We start from the raw sequence: 20,314 nt of genomic DNA, 5'->3' as shown, positions 1-20,314 counted from the left end.
GGCCACCCCAGCACCCTGGAGTTCAGCTTCTGTTTAGATCTGGCTCGGTCCCCTGGGCTGCCTCTCTTTGCCCTTGGACTCTGCAGCCATGCTTGGCCCGATGTGGGCGGCAGCCCTCATGGGGTGGATGAGTGAAGGAATGACCGCATTTCTGGTGGGATAAGTGGGACAGCGTGTGTGAGGCGTGTGGTGTGAGATGCCTCACACAGCGGGCGCCGCACGATTGCCTTGGACACACTAAAGCACCATGTTTGCTCTTAGATGGTTCCTATCATGTGGAAGGTGGAAAATCCTTTGATTAACAAATCATTTCATCCTCGCTGAGTCTGATCAGTTTCTGCTTGAACTGGTTTAGAGGGTGAGCCGCCGACGCCCCGGGGATGGGGCAGACACCCCGGGCTCTCCTGGCTTCCTCGCTGACTGGTTCCGTTCATCCCCGGCTGCTGCTCCGTCTCTCAGCCTCTCAGCCCTCCTGACCTGCGGGATCTGATTTCTTAGGGAGCCTGCTGTGCCCATCACTATCAGCTCTCCCCCTCATTTCAGCGAATGCTCGCTTGTTTTCCTCTGACCAGCCTCTTTTGACTCAGATGCTTCAGAAGGCCACAGCCTCCCGACAGGGGGTTGGCAAAGGTGTCACCGCCTTGCACAGGAGCAGGATGATCTGCGGATTCAAAGGCCACCTTCGGTTGAGTTCTCACCCATGTGTGTGATCGAGGGGTTACAGACAAGGCCTCACCCAGCAACTCAAAGTAGCCCTGGGTATCCCCGTCATATGGATGAGGAAACTGAGGCCGAGGTTAAGATATTTGCCCAAGGCCTTGGAGCTACTAAAGGGCAGAATGAGGTTTGATCCTGTCCTATCTTGGTCCAAAGATGCTGCTAAACCACGGGCGGCCCAGGACTTGAGTCTCTGAGCTTTCTTTTTTAGGATGATGGGCTGTTCACCCAATCATTCATCCGCCAGCATCTGAGAGCTGCCGCATGCACCACACCATAAGGATACACCCCTGATGGAGATGTCTAAAGTGACCTCAAGGAGCTCACATTTAAAGGGACCAAACACCCTGAAGAGAGTTATAACACTTCATCATGTCTGGCCGTGAGGGACGGAGCCCCAGAGGCATGAAAGTCCTCCGACATGGCGCTCACCAGCAGTCACAACTCTATGCAACACACAGACACTTGCATTTTTTTGTGATTTTTCTGCCTCCTCTGATTTCATGTAAAATGCTCCATCTTTAGCTAGTCCTAATATTTGGCCTCACTAACTTCCCACATAGCCATAGTCTGCTGAAGATTTAAAGGGGCCTGTGTTCTCTCGGATCCCTGCACCCTGCCTACTCTGCCCACTCCTGTTCACCCATCTGGTCCCTGGAGGCATTTCACCCTGGGAGCCCCCCCATCATAAAATCCCCCAGGAGTAGGGACTGTATTACCCTCTGGGAAGAGGAGGGCCAGGCAGCAGCTTGAAACATATCAGGACAAAAGGCAAGGTTTTGCTAGCAGCTGAAACTTGCAGCATGATTGACTGACCCTGGTCTCTGGTTAATGAGACAAACGATCAAGATGAGCGATGTCTGCCAGAGGATCTCGTACACATGTAGAAATCCCTGGGCTCGATACCAAATGCTGCAGAGAGGGAGGTGGAGAGACTCTGAAGCTAGGAGTCACAGGACCTAGTTCTAGTTCAGTTCAGTTGTCCTCCATGCCTTTGACCTTGGACAAAATTAAGCTTTCTGTGCCCTTTCCTTGTCTGAGAAATGAGGTCATTACCCATCCTGGATATCTCTCAATATGGTTGCCAAGAACAGCCAAGACACGTGAAAGAACACTGAGAGGAGGAACTGCAATCTAAATGGAAGGTGGTAGTATTTCAGAGGACTGTATTAAAAAGCTGAATTAAAGCTAAAATTAGAACACTGAGCTCTTCCTGCTGCTGTACTCCCGGGCCCTCCTCTCCCTCCCCTCCAGTTCCCTGGTCTTTTATGAATCACAGTCATCAGGAGCTATATTTCCAATGTGGAGGATTCGAGTGTACACTCTGCTACAACTCACCCTCTGTCTATCTCCCATCTGACCACATCCGGGTGTTAGTGCTCATAAAACCTGTAGTCATGGTTACGGTGAAAGGCCCAGCTCTCATTCGGAAAAAGATTTTGGAGCTGGTTTTTATGGGTGTGGAAAGTGACTAGGTGAGGTTTTATTTTTGGAACCAGGAGCCTCTGAGGTCATCTGTGAGTTAGCAGCAGTTGGGGTGGGGTAGTGCCTTTTCTGCTCTACAAATAAAGGGAGAGTTCTGTTCCTGGCCCACTCCAAACACTGATGCTTGTCTCCAAACGTCACATCCTCTTGGAGGGAAGGAGTGTTTTTTGAAACAGCAAGAGGACAACCAAACACTTGTGTCATTCCTGGCCTCCCACACAGGTGGTAATTAAAAAATAGACCTTCAATTAAAAGTTGCACAATTCTCCTTAATGCCAGAGAAGGGAATTTAGAGTTCTGCAAACTTTGCAGCAGTAACAGAACGGCTGACTTCTTTTCCTCCGTGGTGATGTGAGAGAGGTTTATAGGCTGGAGTAGTTGAAAACTAATGGGGCGGCAAAAATATACAATTATGCAACTCAAAAGCAGGACAGAATTCCACTTTCCTTTCCATTTCCTCCTTTCGCTTAATGTTAACAAAAGTCCAGGGCGATTAAAAGCCAAACGCTACCTTATTACACTATTAAGCTTAAAATGTAAAGGCCAAATCACACAGTGAGTGAGCAGAAATAGTCGCATTTCAATAACAACTCATCCTGGTGGAATGTACAGTGTGGTATATTTCGAAGTCACAAGCTTCAGGTCGAGCCTCCACCCCAGAGGGTGACTATGCAGTCACACTGCCTGAGGACCAGCCTCCACTTCCTTTCTGCATGGGTGTAAATCTGCATTCCAAACACTGCCTGGAGGCTCCTTCCTCTTAGAGTCTTGATAATTAATAGCTGATGAATGCAGAGGACATATATGAGAGAGCTAAAGTATTCATTGAACACTGTTCAGGGCCAGGCAGGCGGTTCTCCTCCTCCCCTTTCTCCTTTTGCTTCAGCATCTAATTTCTTTGCTACAGATGACCCCCACCCCCACCAGTCTCATTAAGTGCAGCTGCACTGTAAACATACTGTTGCTTCTAAACCTCTCTGGCTCCGCCCCTCCCTGTAACCAAATATCTTCCTTTCCATCTCAGAAATGCCCTTCCCAAAGGAAACTGAAAGTACAGTAGTTCCCCCTTACCCAGGGTCTCACTTTCTGCAGACCTAGTTACCCATTGCTTTAAATTGTTTTAAATTGTGTACCATTCTTAGCAGTGTGATGACATCTTATACTGGTCCTTTCTGTTCAGTCTGGGACATGAATCATCCCTTTGTGCAGCGTATCCATACTGTATATGCTACCTGCCTAGTGGGCGCTTAGCAGCCATCTGGGTTATTAGGTTGCATGTCAGGCTATCTCAGTGTTTGTGTTCAAATACCACTTATTTCACTTAATAATATTCTCTCATTGCAAGAGTGGCAATGCTGGCAGTTCTAATACTGGAATAGAGAACACAAACGACTGTGAATGATAGGGTCTTTTTCACGGTACTGAGATTGAACCCAGGTCTTTAGACATACTAGGCGAGTACACTATCTCTGAGCTATATTCCTGGCCCTATACTATATTTTAAAAATAAATTCTTTTAAATTGTTGTAAGGTGTATTGTTATAATGATTCTATTTTATTATTAGCTGTGGTTGTTAATCACTTACTGTGCCTAATTTATAAATTAAACTTTATCCTAGGTGTGTATTTATAGGGGAAGACTGCTGGCGGTCTTAGGATGTACCCCACTCAGGTGAGGGGAGACTACTCTATTGCAAACGCATGATTTGGGAGTACGGATGAGAGGAATTGTTGAGGGGGGCGGGGGATCGCAGGGGAGGCCCCATCAATACCACACTGTGTGCACACACACATCCCCTGGCCTCATCTCCTTCCTCCTTACCCTCCACCCTGCCTCTGCTCTGTCTGTGCCTGGAGACATCTAGGCTTTCTGGAATGCTCTTGAGGCTCCTAGGAGACGGTAAGGTGGTGGGAGAGATTAGGGAACTCAGCCCTTGTCTCAGGGCTCTCTGTGCTCTGGCCTCAGGGCCGGGCACACTATACACTTTATCTCCCTCTAGCAGCCCAGAACACGCTGTTTATCAGACCAGCCATCAAGGTGTCCAAGTCCTGAAGGAATGGATGTTGGCGGAGACTCTTTGATAGAGCAGAACAACCTGAAAGTTGGCCTGTGGCCCTGCTAGTTAGAAAGCAGGAAAGGGTCCTGGGTTGGGTTTGGCTTGGAGCAGCCAGTGAAGGGGGCAGATGACCTTGCATTTCCCCTCAGGGCTGGACAGCCAGGCTCCTTGACGGACAGCCTGTGGGCCCCAGGCCTCCTGATCTGGCTTTCACTTTTCCTGGTTTTATTTTTTGTTGTTTGTTTGTTTTTTGTTTATGCTCTTGTGTGTTTTCATGTGAGCCAAAATCTTGGCTGAAGGACAGTTCAAGAGTCACAAGTGCAGTAAGAGAAGCAGGTCTGACTTACTCAGTGTGTGTCCTTGGGAAAGTCACTCAGCTGCTTTGGGCCTCGTTTTCTTCATCTCAAAATGGGATAAAATCTAAAAGAGTGCACAAGAAAACGATAGCATGTGTTGTCTCTTTGGAAGGAAATTGGGGACAGTGCTGGAAATGACTTCTCTCTCAGTCCTTGGTACTGTTCCAAATGTTCCATCGCCGGCACACGCTTCCTAAAGAACAAGCACCTGGAAAGTGAATGACAGGGTCCTTGGACCAAAGCAGCAATGCATGTGATTGTACGCTGGGGCTGTGACTCAGAGTCACAGTTGGTACACTCTAGGTTGAAGAAGGGGCAATAACAAAAGCCACTCCTTAATTCCACCTGGTGTCAAAGTTTCTGCCTGAAATTCCTGAGAGATTTCCTCCAGTCCTGGGGGGTCTTCCTGCCTTCAAGCCAGAGTGGATGGAGGGATGGCACTCTCATCCCTTCCCGGGCAGCTCTTTCGCCTGTGGTATAGAAAAGCAGAGGCCCGCCTGCTGGCTCCACGCTGGGTGACTTGGGTCCTCCAGGTGCACAATGACTCCAGATTTTCTAGGGCCTGTGGAGCATGTCCACCCAGCTGAGCAAGTTCCGACAAGTGCATTCCAGCCATCGCCAGGAGGCAGTGGGGCCGCTCACGTCCCTGGGGTCAGGGAAGCTTTGTTATAGAATATGCAGGGTCGACCTCAGGCTGCTTACCGAGTCACTAATAAAAACGATGCTGCCGACATACTTTATACTTGAAGAGGCTTGATGTGTACAAATAATAATGATCTGCATCAAGGAGAGGTGCCATTTGAATGATTTTCTCAGTTATATATGAATTTCATTTCAAGAAGCATGAGTTAAGTATCTACGAGGTGACTGACATGGTACTGAGCGGGGGTAAAAGGAAATGCATGACCTGGTTCCCCCCCGAGTGAGTTTCTTCCTGAGACTCAGAACACTCTAAGTCCTGCCTGCTGGGCCAGGTGGCAGCGAAGTCGTGGAACCTCAGAAGCCTCAGGCTCCTCCTCCTTGGGCGGTGAAGACATCAGTGACATTGACTTTGGAGCAGGGACTTAGAGAGGCTGTCGTTGCTGAAGGGTGACTCTTTATCTAGACCTGCGGGTGCCCTCTGCGTGAGTGAAAGTGGGATAGAGCAGGGGACCCTCTGCCTTCATTTTGTATCTGTCTCCTTAAGCTTTCCGTCAGGTCCCTGCTAAGCTCTGCACCTAGGCATGTTAATCATTTAAGGAATGTTCATTTAAAAAATGAGTAATATGTGGTTTATTTGCCCTAAATTTACCCAAACTATCTCATCCCTGTTGAAGATTAAGGCCAGGTTTGCAGCGTCTGGTTTCAGAGCCCTGGGGTGGTGCTTAAAAGGCTTCCCTCATTGTCCTACACCTCCCAGGAAGAGTGGGAACAATCACCTCACAGAGCGGAATTGCCCCTTCCAGGATCCATGCCCATGGATAAACATCCTGAGCAACAAGTGGCAATTGTCCCCTCAAGTGATAGGGACTTCTCCTTTGCTATGTTGCAGAGTGGGAGGCCAACCTTACTGGTGACTGAGTTACACTCCCCAGCTGGGTGCTGAGGAGCTCAGTCACAGAAATGGGTGTGTCTTGCTGCAGCCCCATGGGTGAAGCTATGCTCACCTGTTCCTTTGTAATATAACCCCTTGCCCTGTTTAGGATAGAATCTTCCATGGAAGTGCCTTGTGTGTGTCCCCTCCTCTTACTGTGCCCTTGGGTGTGGCCTACCCAGGTGTCAGTCAACCTGCTGACAGTGGACATCATGAAGATAGACTCAGCCCCCTGAAACCTGACCCCTTGCCTCATTTGAGTAGCTTCTCCTCAATAAAAGGGGTCAGCGCATGCTCTCTCTCTCTCTCTTTCTGCGGACCCTTAAGGTCAGAGGAGCCGTCACAGCAACCCCAAAGAAAAAGGTATTTGTGTCTCTTGTGTGGTTATTTCGTGCAGCCCAGTCAGCCCAGTTCAACTGGAGTGACCCCTGAGCCTTTTAGTCGTGAGAACAGAAACCCAGCATTGCAGAACCAGAACTGGAGAGTGATCAGCCAGACCACACTTGACCAAGGCAGCCCAGTCATACAGCCCGCTCAGCCCCACTGCCGCTCCTTCCCCTATTTGGACCTAAAGCTCTGTCAGCTCCCTGAAGTTAGGCTGAGATGCTGGGTCTCACTCTGCCTTCTCAACGTGGCCATACTGATTAAAGTTTTCCCTGCTTTTCACCATGTTGTTTTTTGCTTGGGGCAGGGGGCCCAATCTGGTTCATGGAGACCCCTGGAGGCAGGCCTCTGGCCTAGGGTGCCAGTCACAAGTTCACTCATCCAGTGTCACTGTGTAGGTCAAATATGATACTCGTGCAAGTTCTCTGTAATCTGAAAATTCTCTGAAAAATTTAATTTAAAAAAATGATAGCAATTAAATGCTAAACTGAATATCAGCAAGTGCCAGATGCACGCAGTCTTAGGAAGGAGAGAGATGGATGTTGGCTTAGGTTTTTTGGGGGAGGGGTGCAGGAGGTGGCTGCTGTGGGGCTGCATGTTCTCACATGGAGGAATGGCATGCTGTGGGGGCGGGGGTACTGGGTGAGTGCACAGGGTCTGAGACTGGGATGGCAGTGAAGACATCGTCTGAGAAAGAGTGGGAAGGGGGCCGTGCAAGCTAGTTTGGTGGGATTTAACCAGGGCTCTGAAAGCCTCGCATGGGTTTGTGGCAATGGACCCCAGGAAGGCCTCAGAAGTGGTGAGCAGAGGGGACCTACTGGTATCCATGTTTCAGTCTCCACGTCCTCTTACCTGAGCTCACTCCTAACTAAAAGGACTCCGTGCCAGCACTGAGGATTATGCAGGATGAAGCCCCCACCCCTAGGCCTTCTGGCGGTCTGCCCTACCCAGTTGCGTAGAGTCATCACAGATACTGCAACAAAAAAACCCTTTTATTAATAGCACACTTTCTCCCTTAGACAAAATCTGATTATGACCTGAAATGAAATATCACCAAACCGATCAGAAAGAAACTGCTATTTATCTCCAGATCCCTTGGGAATGGGCGGGGTGGGGGGGGGGCGGGCAGGAGATAAAACCACTGATGAGATCACTTCTCCAGTCTGGGAACTGACACCCAAACAGGCCTTGGTTTTATTTATGATTAGGAAAAGTCCTACCAACATTAACACTCATCTGAATGTTTCGCTCCTGCAAAGGTTTCTTCTTCCCACCCTCTGAAATGTGAAAGGGGAGGGATTTCTTGTAAAGAGCAAAAATTTGCTTAGCATTGCAAAGCTGGCTGGTGGCCACAGCAGATGGCTGCAGCCTTCCCATTTCCCAGCGTGACGCTCTCTTCACTGCTGCAGGCCCTGGAGAGCAACACAGAGGGGACAGGAACGTTGGTCAAGGGCCGTCACACTCTGAGATCTGTGACTCTCCTCTTGCTTTGGGGTTTCCCACGAGCTTCTCTATGTGGAACCCACAGCTGTTCCCCAGTCACCACCACCGAGTCCCCTGGCCTGTATTCATCCTCAGAGTCTCGGCAGAGACCTTGGGAAACCTTTGACCTTGTTAAAGGTCAGGGCCCTGCTCTTTGACCTGCACTGTACCTTACTGTAACCATGTCCAACCAGCATTAGGGTAATTGTTTATTATTTAATCATCATTGTTTCGGCACAATAGATGGTATCTATTTCCATCACCACTCCCCCAACTTCTGGGACATATTTTGTCCTTGGGAAATTTCTGCTAAATTAATGAAAGAACAGTTTTATAGATGAAAGTACTCTGAGGCCCACTGAAATTAAATGACTTGTCCGAGGTCTCACACACAGCTAATAAAAGATGACAAGGCTGTTCTCCCTGTCCACCTAGTGCTGCTTCCACAATGCCACACTGGTCTCTAGGTTCACACACGACATTGTCATCAGATAAAAGAAGATATTCGGGAAAAAAAAATCTGCCAATTGGAATTTCAGTATTCTGGGTTTGGAGAATTCTTTCAGCGAGGCAGCATGTTCAGACGCCAGATATGCTGGGGCGTCCCAGGGTAGGCACACTCTGTGGACAAAGACCATTGGCCTTAGTGGACCTTGGTCTTGTTGTGGGGTGCCATATTGAATATTAAGATGACATTACTTGGAAGTGAAATTGCCCCCTTGTTGTTGGAAAGCCTGGGTTGATATGCTCCTGGAATTCCCAGTGTTATGGTTTGGATGTGAGGTGTTCCCCCAAAACTCAGGAGTGAGACAATGCGAGGTGGCAGTGAACGGGTTCTGGAAGGGTCTTTTAGTCCAAGCAGCGAACAAGCTGACTACAGCACCAGTGTTCTTGAATGGATGGCATTTCATCTGGTGATTTCCGGCTGCCAGGCCAACCGAGTAGCACGTGTGTGTGTCCTACTCCGCGTCTTGTAACCCCACTGTTATTACTGCCACAGGTCCCTGAAGGGGAGCTCTCTTTGCTGCCTCCTTTCTCCCTTTGCTGGGCCTGGGTTGCTGACACCATGGACACAGCAGATGCCAACAGCTGCCCTCGCGGTCACGTAGGGCAGCAGAGAGTCCAACTCCATGTACGCTGGTCAAGCACCTCCTGTGCGCATGGAGGACTTCCCTCTCCTAAGGCTTTCCAGATAGTGCTGCCTGGTGAGAAGTCTGGGAGGATTTCTGACCTCATACAGAGACTGTCAACTCCAGGAAGCTGCTGCTTTGTTGGGAAATGGACTCGTTAAGTGGCCCCAGGGAAACGGAAGCTGTTGATCCCACTGAGGAGTCGGTGAAGGCTTTAAGCGGGGTGAGACTTGAGTGAGAACCCACAGGGTGTTTAAAGGCAGCAGGGCTGGGAAAGAAAGGGGATTCCAGGCTGCTCAAGAAAGCACAGCTGGCTCTGAGGAAGAGTCCGTGGCCCAGGTGGCCCGGCTGTGGCCGGATCTGCAGGGTTCCCACCTCCCCTGTGGGGACGTTCCCTCAGCTCCTTCTGTAGCAGCAGCTCCGGTTACCAGGGCATTCTGGGAGGCAGCCGGCACATGCAGGGATTCCTGAAGGCTGTGGCCCATGGAGGAGGACAACCACGGGAACTTTCCTCTCTCCACACCTTGTAAGGTGTTAGGACTTGAATGTCCCCAGACAGGATGGGGGTAGGGTGGCTGATGATGTCCCAGGCCTAAGGACCTTCAGAAGAGGCTTTCCACGTTTGACCAAGGCGGCAGATCACTGGGTTAAGAAACCTGAGTAAAGAGTGGGTCTTCTTCCTCCTCCCTCCTCCCCATCCCCACCATACTCAGTCTCTGTATATTCTTTAACTTGACGATGACCCTGATTCCAAATCCGTCACCAGGCTCTGGGTAACCTCAGCCAGTCCTACTTGATTCAAAGGGCTCCCTCTCCCCCTCTCCTCTCTCTCTCTCACACACACTCTGTTCGCCTACTTGTTTAACGACATCGTCAACACTTAGCACAGGTTTTTGAAACCATACGATATTTTTTCCCTCAGAAAGGCCAACCTGGATCAGCTGGTGGATCAGAGATTGCAAACAGGCCCACGAGGTAGACGAGAGCAGTGAACGGGTTCTGCTGATCCACGGCCCCACAGCTGGCCCAGCGCGCCCTCCCTGGGCTCGTCACCACCTACGTCCCCCATTTTGACTGGCAGCCTGGCTGAAGCCTGGCCCCACCCCTCCCTAGCTAGCGGCACATGTAAAGGTCCCCCCCTCTCCGCGCCTTAGTTTCCTCAACTCTAAATGGAAGATAAGAATTGCCCCTCCATCCTGGGATGGTTGTGGGAGCTACACAGGCCAATTTAATTAACGTAGTTAAAACAGCGCCTGGCCTGGAATAAATGTCCAACGAATGCCCTCGTCCATCAGGCCCCTGGCAACATTTGAGCTTGAGATGCCTGCTGTGGTCCCCCGGGGAGGGGCTTGAGCAACCAGAAGGGACCCCAGTGACAACACCCAAATTCGTACCCAGCAGACACCTTTTATGCCCCATTATCTCAGAGCCAGCAGGAGTGTAAAGCTCAAGCAAAAATTGGCCTGTGTAGCTCCCACCAAAGGGACCTGAGGACAGGGAAGACTTGGTGGCTTTCTCTGGAGTCTCTGGTTCCACAGAGACCATCCTAATTGAAAATCTCCTCCTCCTCCACCTCCTGCCCTCCCTGAGGACGCACGAGGTTATTGTTTCCTGGCGTACACATGCTGTTGGTGTTTGCTTTCCTGCTCGACATAGCCAGGGAGAACCCTTCTCTCTAGTGATCCCCGGGGTCTAGTTTGGGCCTGGCTGGATGCTTGTACCTGCTTGTTGACTGACTAACCAACTGACTGGCTATGGCTTGGGGATGGAAAATAACTGGAGCTAAGGGTGTGTGGGCTGTGTTACTTCCACTGGCACCGGGCTTGTGTGCCTACACACACCTCTGGAGGCCTCTGCAGGGTCAGGCCATGGGGTGGGAGAGCAGGGGAGGGCTACAGCAGGGCAAGGGGAGCAGGACTGGGGCCTGGGCAGAACAGTTGGGGCTGCAGCCCAAGTGGCAGCGTGTGGATCCGGTAAAGTGGCTAGACACCTGGGGACCCAGCTCAGCAGGGATGGGACAGGCCCAGGAATTCCAAGATGGCATGGTCTTGAGCCCTGTCAGTGGGCAAAGAGATGGTGGCACCAGTGAGCAGAGATCCCAGGAAGAAGCAGTTTCTCACGGCTCTAAGGGAGAAGGGTGGGAGGTGCAGCTAGGTGCTTGCAGGCTCCTGGGTGGTAGGTCCCTGGGGGTGAATCTGTGCCTGCTTTTTGTTTTGAAAGTTCCCCAAGCCTCTAGCACAGTGTCGGCACTCACAGAGGTGTTTAAGTGAGTTAAAAAAATGCAGCCGGAGTCATGTCAGGGCAGTTCCCGCGTCTAAACAAGGCACCAGGCCTCCTGAGGGTTTCTGCCATTCTCCCTTCGCCAAGAAGAGCAGAAGATGACTGATCCCGGGTAAGTGATAGGCACGACAGAGCTCTGACCCAGGAAAGAGCGGTGGGAATTCGCGTTTGGGCAGAGTCTCGACCTTCCCAGGGAGCTCCTGTGCCAGGTGCCTGTTGGCTGAGTGACGCGATAATAAGACCTAGAGACGAAATGGGGAAATGCAAGGAGGAGCCCAGTTACTTCTTCTCTAGGATCTCCTACCACTCTAGACCCTCCTCTCCAGGCCGCATGAAAGACCTCCTGTGCCCTCCCATCCCTTCTTTTCCTTCCTTCTTTGCTGATCCTGTCTGAGTTAAAAGACAGGCCCCAGGGGTTGGGTCCAATAACAGCCAGATAGGGCTGGAGGTTTTATGCGTAGACAGCACGTGTTTACTAACCCACATGGGACGAGCAGCCACTCTGTGCCAGACACTGTGCCCTGGCCATGCTGTGGTGGAGGGTGGTCCCAAAAGGTGGGGCAGGGAGAGGCTCGGACTTTACCAGGGAGCCCAAAGGCTGGGAAATGAATTGCCCAAAGGTGGGCTTAGTGCTTTTCTTCGGGGTCCCCTGGGCCCCGCTGTGATGCCACCACAGCATTCGCAGCTGAATTGTGTTGTAATCTACCTGCCGAAACAGACTGTAAGCTTCTGACACTACAGCAGCTTCCCGAGCTTTTCTGCAGGTGAGTTCCTGAGTAGGAGCCGGGGACAGCCCCTCACCCTGAGGAAACCCCATTTCCTCATCTGTAAAAGCGGGATAGCAGCAGTACCTCTTGTTGAGCCGAAATCGGGGTTAAATGAGAGGAGGTAGGAAGGGCTCATGCTACACCCAGCACCCACCCAAGCTCCACAAATGCTGCTGCTTCCTGCTCCGTTACACCCAGGAGGAGCTTCAATGCACCCCAAATATATTTTTTTAATCTCAAGCATCTAAGCAACCATGAGTCTTGAGGACACTAGATTTGATATCTCTTATTAAAGCCCAGGATCAAAAGCATCAAAAAAGACACCCGGCCCTGGAATGTAAGCCATGTAATATGTACATTATTTTCAAGAAAGGAAGATGAATCTTTAAGTTTCTTGATAAGAAGGTAGGGGAAGGGAGAGCAGTTTGGCAAGTCCTCATTATCATAGGATTTGGCAATGCACTCCTGGCTACACGTTCAGACCAATGGAAAATAAGTCTTCCAACTCATCTCATGCTCACACGATCACAGCAGCCCAAAGGTGGGAATCTCTCCAATGTCCAGCAACAAGTGAATGGATAGACAAACCGTGGCCTTTACATACCATGGGTCACTAATCAGCCATAAAACAATCAAGTAGCAACACATGCCAATCAAGGCTCAACGCGGATGAGCCCTGGAAACTTCATGTTAAGTGAGAAAAGCCAGTCATGGAAGGTCACATGCTGTATGAGTCACAGATGTGAAATACCTGCCCTAGGTACCCCCCAGGCAGAGTGCAGGTGGGCTGCCAGGGGCTGGGAACAGGAAGTAAAAGGGAGAAACTGCTTAATGGATTTCATTGGCGGGGGGTAATGAAAATGTTTTGGAATGAGCTGAAGGTGGCGGTGAATGTCCCCAATGCCACAGAGCTGTTCACTTGGGAATGGCTGATTATATGTAATAGTAATTTATCTCGTGGAAAAATACGGGAGATAACACAACATTTCTTAAAAACTAAAAGACGGCACATGGGAAGAATGGCATAACCCTCATTATCCATCATTTGAGAAGCATCAAACGTGTTAAGGGACTCTTTGGTGTGTTTGTCCATTCCCTACAATACTGAGGGACCACAGGCCCAGTGGTTTAGATATTTTTTCCCCTCACTTTCACGTCCACCTTGAAGGAATAATATTTTTCAAACTACTAAAATCTAACTCCTTGGAAAATGTCAGTCAGGCGCACCTGGCCTTCCCTGTGGTGCACACCCTGTGACTGTCTCTGCCGCTGTCCCAGGCAGCGGGCTGGTGGGGGGCATGCGGTGCCTTTGTCTGGCAGGGAGGTATCCTTTCAGCAGCCAGCCTGCAAGGTGGTGCCAGGCAGCCACAGCACAGCAGAAGCCCAGCTCTCTCCCCAGAGAGGTCAGGAACTCGGGCAGAGCAGGGAAGAGCAGAGTCCTCGGGAACCCACAAGCGTCCTGAGGCACCTGGAAGAACCCTGCTTTCTTCCTGCCCCAGGCAAGTTTGGTGCCAGCATCCCAGAGGGCAGCGTCTGAGTTTCTAGTCTGGAAACTTGGAGAGCTCTGAGCAGCCCATGTCTGTGTGGTGGGGGGCAAAGCTGCTCCCCTCTCCCAGTGGAGGTTTCCCTAGGGGATGGTGGGGGGTCGCCCATGTCATGAACCCCGAGGCTTTGATCTAGGCGAGTGATGTCTGGGCTGGGGACTGCTGCTGGCAGACTGTGGGCTTGGGGCAGGACGGAATGTTTCAGTCAGGAGCAGAAGGTGGAGGGGGAGGCGGGAAGGGGATGAAAGCCAAAGTAGTTTACAAAAGAGGACTGATAGATGGGGTCAGCCTGCAGGGTTGGCCTTTAGAGTGGCTTGTTCCCTGTTGGCTATGAAGCTTCTCTCTCGCACAATGCTGAACACCGACACATGCTGTGACATGCTGCTAGGTACCCTGCAGGTGGGGGGCAGCAACGGTTATTATCTTTGCATGCCTCAAATTCTTAGCACCACCATTGGATAAATGGCGAATGATAACCTCACATAGACACTGAAAGACTGGAGGGACCTCTGTTTACTCCAGGGTCCTGGTCACTGAGAAGGTCACTTTGGCCAGTGTTAGTTCCTAAGAGGTTTCAGATCAGTGGTGTTGGAGTGACTCTTTGGAGCCTGCAGGCTGTGGCCAGGGTTTTGGGTGTTTGATGACCACATGAAGAGGGGCTTTTGAAAGGCTGCACTTGTCCTGCTGGGGAAGCAGCTCGAGAATCTAGGGTTGGAAACCATAAGCAGAAGGTGCGGGCTCAGGATCTACCTGGGTGGGGGAGGTTATGTGAAGGCTCTAGACTCAGAGGGCGGCACTTTCTTCTTATTTACGGTGGCTACTGTCACATGCCGCTGAGGTTGATACACAGCTTGCCCGCAGTGCCCTGCTGCTCCCATGATACTAAAGCTAATGGAACTGCCCACTGTCCCAGCCTCAGCCTCTGGGTCCATCTCTAAATCTTCTCCCTCTCAGGACAATCTAAAGATTAAATAATGTTCTATACCGTGCAACTCTCCCACTGCTATTATTCACACACTTTTTCCTTTCTTCTGCCAATTTTCTTTTATGATTTCCCCAGAAAACTAAAAGAAGGTGCTGATAGGCTTTCCTTCAAGCTATTCATCTTGAGGTGGGGGTTGTGTTGAAGGAGAGCAAAACCTCAACTGAAAAACATCCTAGGTGGGGTGGTGAGAGACAGTCAGGAACAGCCTGCTGTGGCTTACAAGCACAACCTCCTCTTCAGTTCTGGCCAAGAGATGCAGCAATGGTTAGGTTTTACTTCATTTCTTAGACACAAACTCCATGAGGCAGCTTGTTCACAGCCATGGGAGTAAGTCTCTCCTCAGGGGAAGGGACTGGGTCTGGCCACTGCTATGGTCCCTTGGGAGCTGCCCCTGGAAAAGTGAGCAGTTCATTTAAGAGCTTAGTTATCCTCTCGCAGTCGCCAACTAACTGTCGACTCGTGTCCCCAGTTGAAGCTGTGTTTGGAGGTTCGGATCAATGTGGGGGAATGCGGGGCACCCATGCTGGCCTATAGCCCTGGGGACTACCCTTCAAAGAACTCGTTGTGGATTTTCCTCTGGCTGCTTGGAGAGGGAAAAGGTCTATCCTGCCACTGTTCTTACTGCTCTTATTGCACCTGTGACAAGTCTCAGGAGCTCCATTGTTCACCGGGAGCCTTGCTCATCAAGCTGCAAGTTACACACTGACGTTGATATGGAAGGCTGACTCGAGCCCTGGTCTCCACCACACTCTCATCTGAGAGTCAAAACAGTCCTCACGACAAGTTTGGCAAAGCACCGAAAAGGTTTTAGCTCATCCAGGTGCTCAGTGTGGCCCGCCTACTGGAGGGGACTTTGGGACTCCTGGGAATGTTTAAGGGTTGAGGCTGAGGAGGCAGAAGGGCTGGGGGATGGCACAGGAGTGTCCCAGGAGGGGATCTACCCACGTCTCTCAGGCTCTGCTCCTGATTTGCTCCAGAGGCCACTGGGGGAAGGCTCAGCCTTCGGGTGTGATCTTTCCATTTCACCTCTCAGCCACCATTTGAACGTCCACGTGTCCTTGAGTATGGAAGTTCCAGGTGACAGAGACTCTAGATACCATAGGGTGTTCCTGAACAGAAGAGCAGAGTTGGATTCTGGTTCCTCCGTGAACCAGCTGGGTGACCTGGGCACTGTCTTCCTTCCCTGAACCTTAGTTCTCCTCTAAGAAGTGTCTCTAAAGTGTCTTTCCATTTGAAGTCTCTGAACCTGGGGTGACTTCCTGTTCTTCCTCAACAGCTGCTATTACTAGAACTCTGTTCACTTGACAGTTTGGATGCTGGTGTCAACTGGAGATGCGCTGTGTGGCACTATGTCAGGTTTCCCTGGAAAAGCACATACCCATCTAAGCCATCAAGTGGTGCTCAGACTCAGGGCCACCACACTGCGGGCTTAACCAGCACCGTGGCGAAGATTAGAAAAAGTGTCCCCTCCAGGGGGACTCAGCTGCAAGTGGGGTGGGTTCCTGACCAGGCTGGTGAAATCCTGGCTGCTTCCAGCCCCGTGCGACCTGTGCAGTGACTGATCTGCGTATATATGTATCACGGGAACTTTGGCTGCTTTGGATTCTGACCACTTTGGCTAACAAGTAGAAAAGGTCAAGGCCAGAATACATGCACACCAGTGGTAAGACAGAGGGGACTTTTATCAACACTGCCTTGAAATACCTCCTGCTGTTAAAAAGCTCCAATTCTGGGCTTGTGATGCCACTTAGATCCTATACCCACACAGCCCATCTGATTAGGGTCGAGTCAGGAGGTAAGATTAGTAATGATAATAAAAACCCTTACGTTTTTATAGAGGCTTACAATTTATGTGGCACTTTAAATGTACTTTCTTTTTCAATTGGATTCTGATTCTAACCATTGCCCTGGTGAGTAATAATTATCCCCATTTTAAATACAAGGGAAATGAAGCTGAGAGATTCAAAGACTTGTTCAAGGACAGCTACTAAGTGGTCAAGTCAGGAATTGAACCCACACCTGTCTAGCTCCAAATTCAGTTTTATTTTATTTTTGAAATTCTTCCATACAAGTTATACAAGATCCTGATCTGGGCAATTGAGACCTAAGGAACAATTCTGCAAGGGCCTGGAATTAGTCTGAGCTGGGGATCGTCCTTGTTTTAGTGAAGGTGGGGCTCTCCCACCTTTTCTAAGGTGTGGTAAAGATTTGGGTCTGAGTTCTGGAGAGGTCCTGGCAGGTCTTAGTTGAACTCAGTATTCATTTTTCACACAGCAGAGTCATGAGGTGGGTGGGTGGGGGGAATTCCTGGAGATTCACTCACTTAGTGAATGCATCTGCGCTCCCTGTGTGCCATTAACCCACGATTACCTCCGACATTTTAGAAATTACCCTGCTGGGCATCTCGGGAAAGCCTGGAGTCTGGAGAGAGTCATCTCTCCATATAATGGGAAAATAATGCCCAAGGCCACATCTGTTGATGGAAACAAGCTCTTCAGTGTCAACGTGCCCTCCCTGCTAGTGTCCTCTTAGGCCACTTCAGCTGCCATCAACACTGCTTCCATACACAGCCCCTGGGACAGTTAAGTCGGAGCATCCTTGGCCTCTGCCTGAGCTGCGACCTGTCTACCCCACTGCCTGCTGACTCAGTCCCCCTGACCCCTTCTGGGCAGATCCAACTTAAATATGTCTCAGGTGTCATTGCTGCTTCCTGCAGTCAGCTTCCTGAGCCATCCTGCTCCACCTGTGTGAGTCCCATGGATAATGCCCCACGCGTTCCCCTGACCTCCAGTTCAACACCTTACTATATTCTGCTCTTGATTCTGCTGCCTGAACACCGTGAAAACCCCTCCCTCTCCTAAATTTCCATGGCCATCATCTTCTTAGTGGCCTTGTGGTCTCTGCTTTTCATCTCCATGTCAGCTCCATCTGGCCATTAGTTCTTTCTCCAAACACAAATCTAACTACCCTTCCTCTACCTGATATGCAGTGGCTTCTTCCCTCTGCTACAGGCTGGAGGTCTCCTGAGGTTGTACAGGAGCGTAATCTCCATGACACTTCGTTTCCCCAGCTGGCCATCCACTTGGCTTGGGCTTTTTACCTTGTCCAAAAGACCCTTCCCCTGGAAGCTCCTCATCCTTTTTTTTTTTTAAAGACTTTGCTCATGCATCACTTCTGAGGTATTGACTTCTCAGGAAATTCCTGGGGAGGAATTCCTGTTCCAAAGCAGTAAAACTTTGGATGGTTTTACTACTATTATGATGTATATATTTGGAACCACAGTTTGTTTCTGTAGCATCTATTTGCCAGGCTCGGGATCCTTAAAGGCAGAAACTATCTCATTATCAAGGCCCTGGCATGCTCTCAGCTCACAGTAGGTTCAATAACATTGAATGAATTGATGGGACGGATGCTCCTCCCTGATCAAATCAATAACAGCGTGTGGAGTGTTGGTCATCCTCCTGGATTTTGTCTTGTGGGAAAAGGGCCAAGATCATCCTCTTACTGTCTAAGCTGAAAGCTGTCAATGTGTAAAGGCTAAGAGAAATTTTTGTTTTGCAATGCATCTCTTTCCTAACATTGTATCTGGGGTGGGGATGGGGAGTTATAATTTCAGATAAAATGAAGAACTTGACCAGATTTTTCAGCACAGGGTAAAGGGCAAGCATATCACATTAAGTGACTGGTAGAACTGAGTCAGCTTAAGGTCAGTGAGACCCTTGCAGGATTCTGTAGGTAGAACTTTCAAGCCACTTACAAAAGGGTTAGAAACAAGACGCACCAATACTATGTTTAAGTCCTGCTCTTTGTAACTCAAGACTTTCTTATTAACCAGCAGGACTGCAGAACGGGGGTTCCTTAGGGTACCTTCAGGTTCTTAGGAGCTGTAGACCAGTGAGTGAGAGCAAAGGCTTTGGAAGGCAGGTGCTTCCTGGATGCCAAGTGGCTGTTTCTCCCCTTCTCCATTCAGCAGTCAGAACAGTCCTGCAGGTTACCATGGTGTGCTGGCTGCTGGAGATCTCTTAAATGAGGGCGAGCGGTGGCCTCTGCTTCAGTTTCCCTTTCGGTTAGGCAGGGCTGGTGTTCACAGCAGCCAGTGTCTATCATTTACTTAACTCTGCTGTTACACAAAGTATTTCCTTAAACTTTTTAAAACAGGAGGGGAGCAGACCCAGTCGAGTCCCCCAGTCTACCTGCAGGGTCTGAGAACAGACCATTTAGAGAGTCGAAAAAGTCTGGAAACAATCTGGCCGCTGGAAATTCCCCAGAGTCAGAGTTACAGCAGGCAGGTCCCACTCCACCCCTGGCTCCAGGCCACATTTTCGTTTGGGCCAGTTTCTTAGCCCCATAGAATATTTGGCTTCGCCTAGAAACCTCCAAGCCTGGGATGCTTTGGGAGGGTCACGGTCTTGACTCCCCCGGCTGGAGACCGAATGGCTCTGTGCCCCTTTCAAACTGCTCCTAGGCAGCTGTTGTCCACTGGAGTAAGAGAACTCCACCCCAAACTCGGGAGGAGCCCATGTGGCCTCTGCCCAGAGCAGATGGAAGCCTGTGGAGAACCCTCGCAGGGAAGCACAAGTGCTGACCCGCAGAGGTGTCGGAAAGGACCCTCTGACCTCACTGACCTCGGGGCCGCGAAGTCCCCTTCCAAACACAGGGACACAACACAAAGTCTTGAGACTCACCTTTGGGCGCAGGGGGCTTCCTTGGCTGGGATCTGTCCCGCGCTCCCGTGAGTGACAGCGACCGGGCGGGCGAGGTGGGGGCTCCTCAGGGTCCAGGACTGCGCGGCCAGCGGGCGCCTACCTGCCGCAGCGCCCCGGGTGCGCCCTGCCCGCCCTGCCCTGCCGCTGGCCGGCGCCTCGCATACTTGAGGGTTCACTGCCACCCGTCCTGCCCCTGATGTCACAGACACAACTTCCCGGGTCGGACGCGGTCCCCTCGGCTCGCGCAGCTGGCCCGGCTTCCCGCGGAGCCAGCCGACCACCGACTACCGTGCCCTTGGCCTTGGGCGCAAACGCCGGCCGCGCCCTCTCCTCGGCCTCGCCCCCGCCCCGCTGTGACGCGCTCTTGCCCCTCCGCGGCGGAGCGCGCCTCCTTCAGGACACCGCCTCCTGGCCGGGTCCCGGGCCAGCCGGTCTCTTTCACAGACGCCCCAGTGTTCCCAGGGACGGAGCTCAGGGCAAACGGGCTCAAGGGACAGGAGCCCCGCGCTGCCTGATAGAGGGACTTCTTGGAAAGGGGGTGGGAGGCCTCGAGGGGGACACCTCGAGGGGTGGACAAAGCTCCCCTGCGTTAGCTGATGAGGGAAAAGTGACAGTCCCTCTAGGTGACGCCCTGTGCTCTAGCAGAGCTTGGGGTGACTTCTCAGAGATGTCTTGGCCTCGCACTGAAGGTGTAAGGAAAACTGTCAACAGGCGTTGTCAGAAGTAGAGAAGGAGGGGGGAGCCAACTCCCAAAGTTCTCTAGAGCTCTTCCTCTCACCCCCATTCCTATCTCTAGTTCTGGACGATGACAAACAGGAAGACAGTGCCAACGGTGCAGGTAGCTCTGG

The 20,314-nt window shown here is 51.0% G+C and overlaps 1 protein-coding gene across 2 annotated transcripts in view; it reads right to left on the bottom strand.

Annotated features, from left to right (window-relative positions):
- The window catches only part of Kiaa0040 (KIAA0040 ortholog), a 31,950-nt gene extending 12,144 nt beyond the window's left edge, over nt 1–19,806 (bottom strand). Inside the window, exons 1-2 of one of the 2 annotated variants that reach the window (XM_046430114.2) lie at nt 19,446–19,806; nt 4,607–4,679 (exon numbers count right to left, since the gene is read on the bottom strand). The gene's annotated coding sequence lies outside the window, so the exon portion shown is untranslated. The remainder of the gene's footprint in view (nt 1–4,606; nt 4,680–19,445) is intronic. The other variant, XM_046430113.2, reaches the window with a different exon arrangement.
- Nucleotides 19,807–20,314: the final 508 nt, after the last annotated feature.

The sequence above is a fragment of the Marmota monax genome, unplaced genomic scaffold (assembly GCF_021218885.2).
Source record: "Marmota monax isolate L192 unplaced genomic scaffold, Marmota_monax_Labrador192_F-V1.1 WCK01_AAM20220418_F8-fsc00055, whole genome shotgun sequence".
In the NCBI taxonomy this organism is placed as follows: Eukaryota; Metazoa; Chordata; class Mammalia; order Rodentia; family Sciuridae; genus Marmota; species Marmota monax.
Note: the sequence above shows the minus strand (reverse complement) of the source record. Positions and strands in the feature narration are given on the sequence as shown.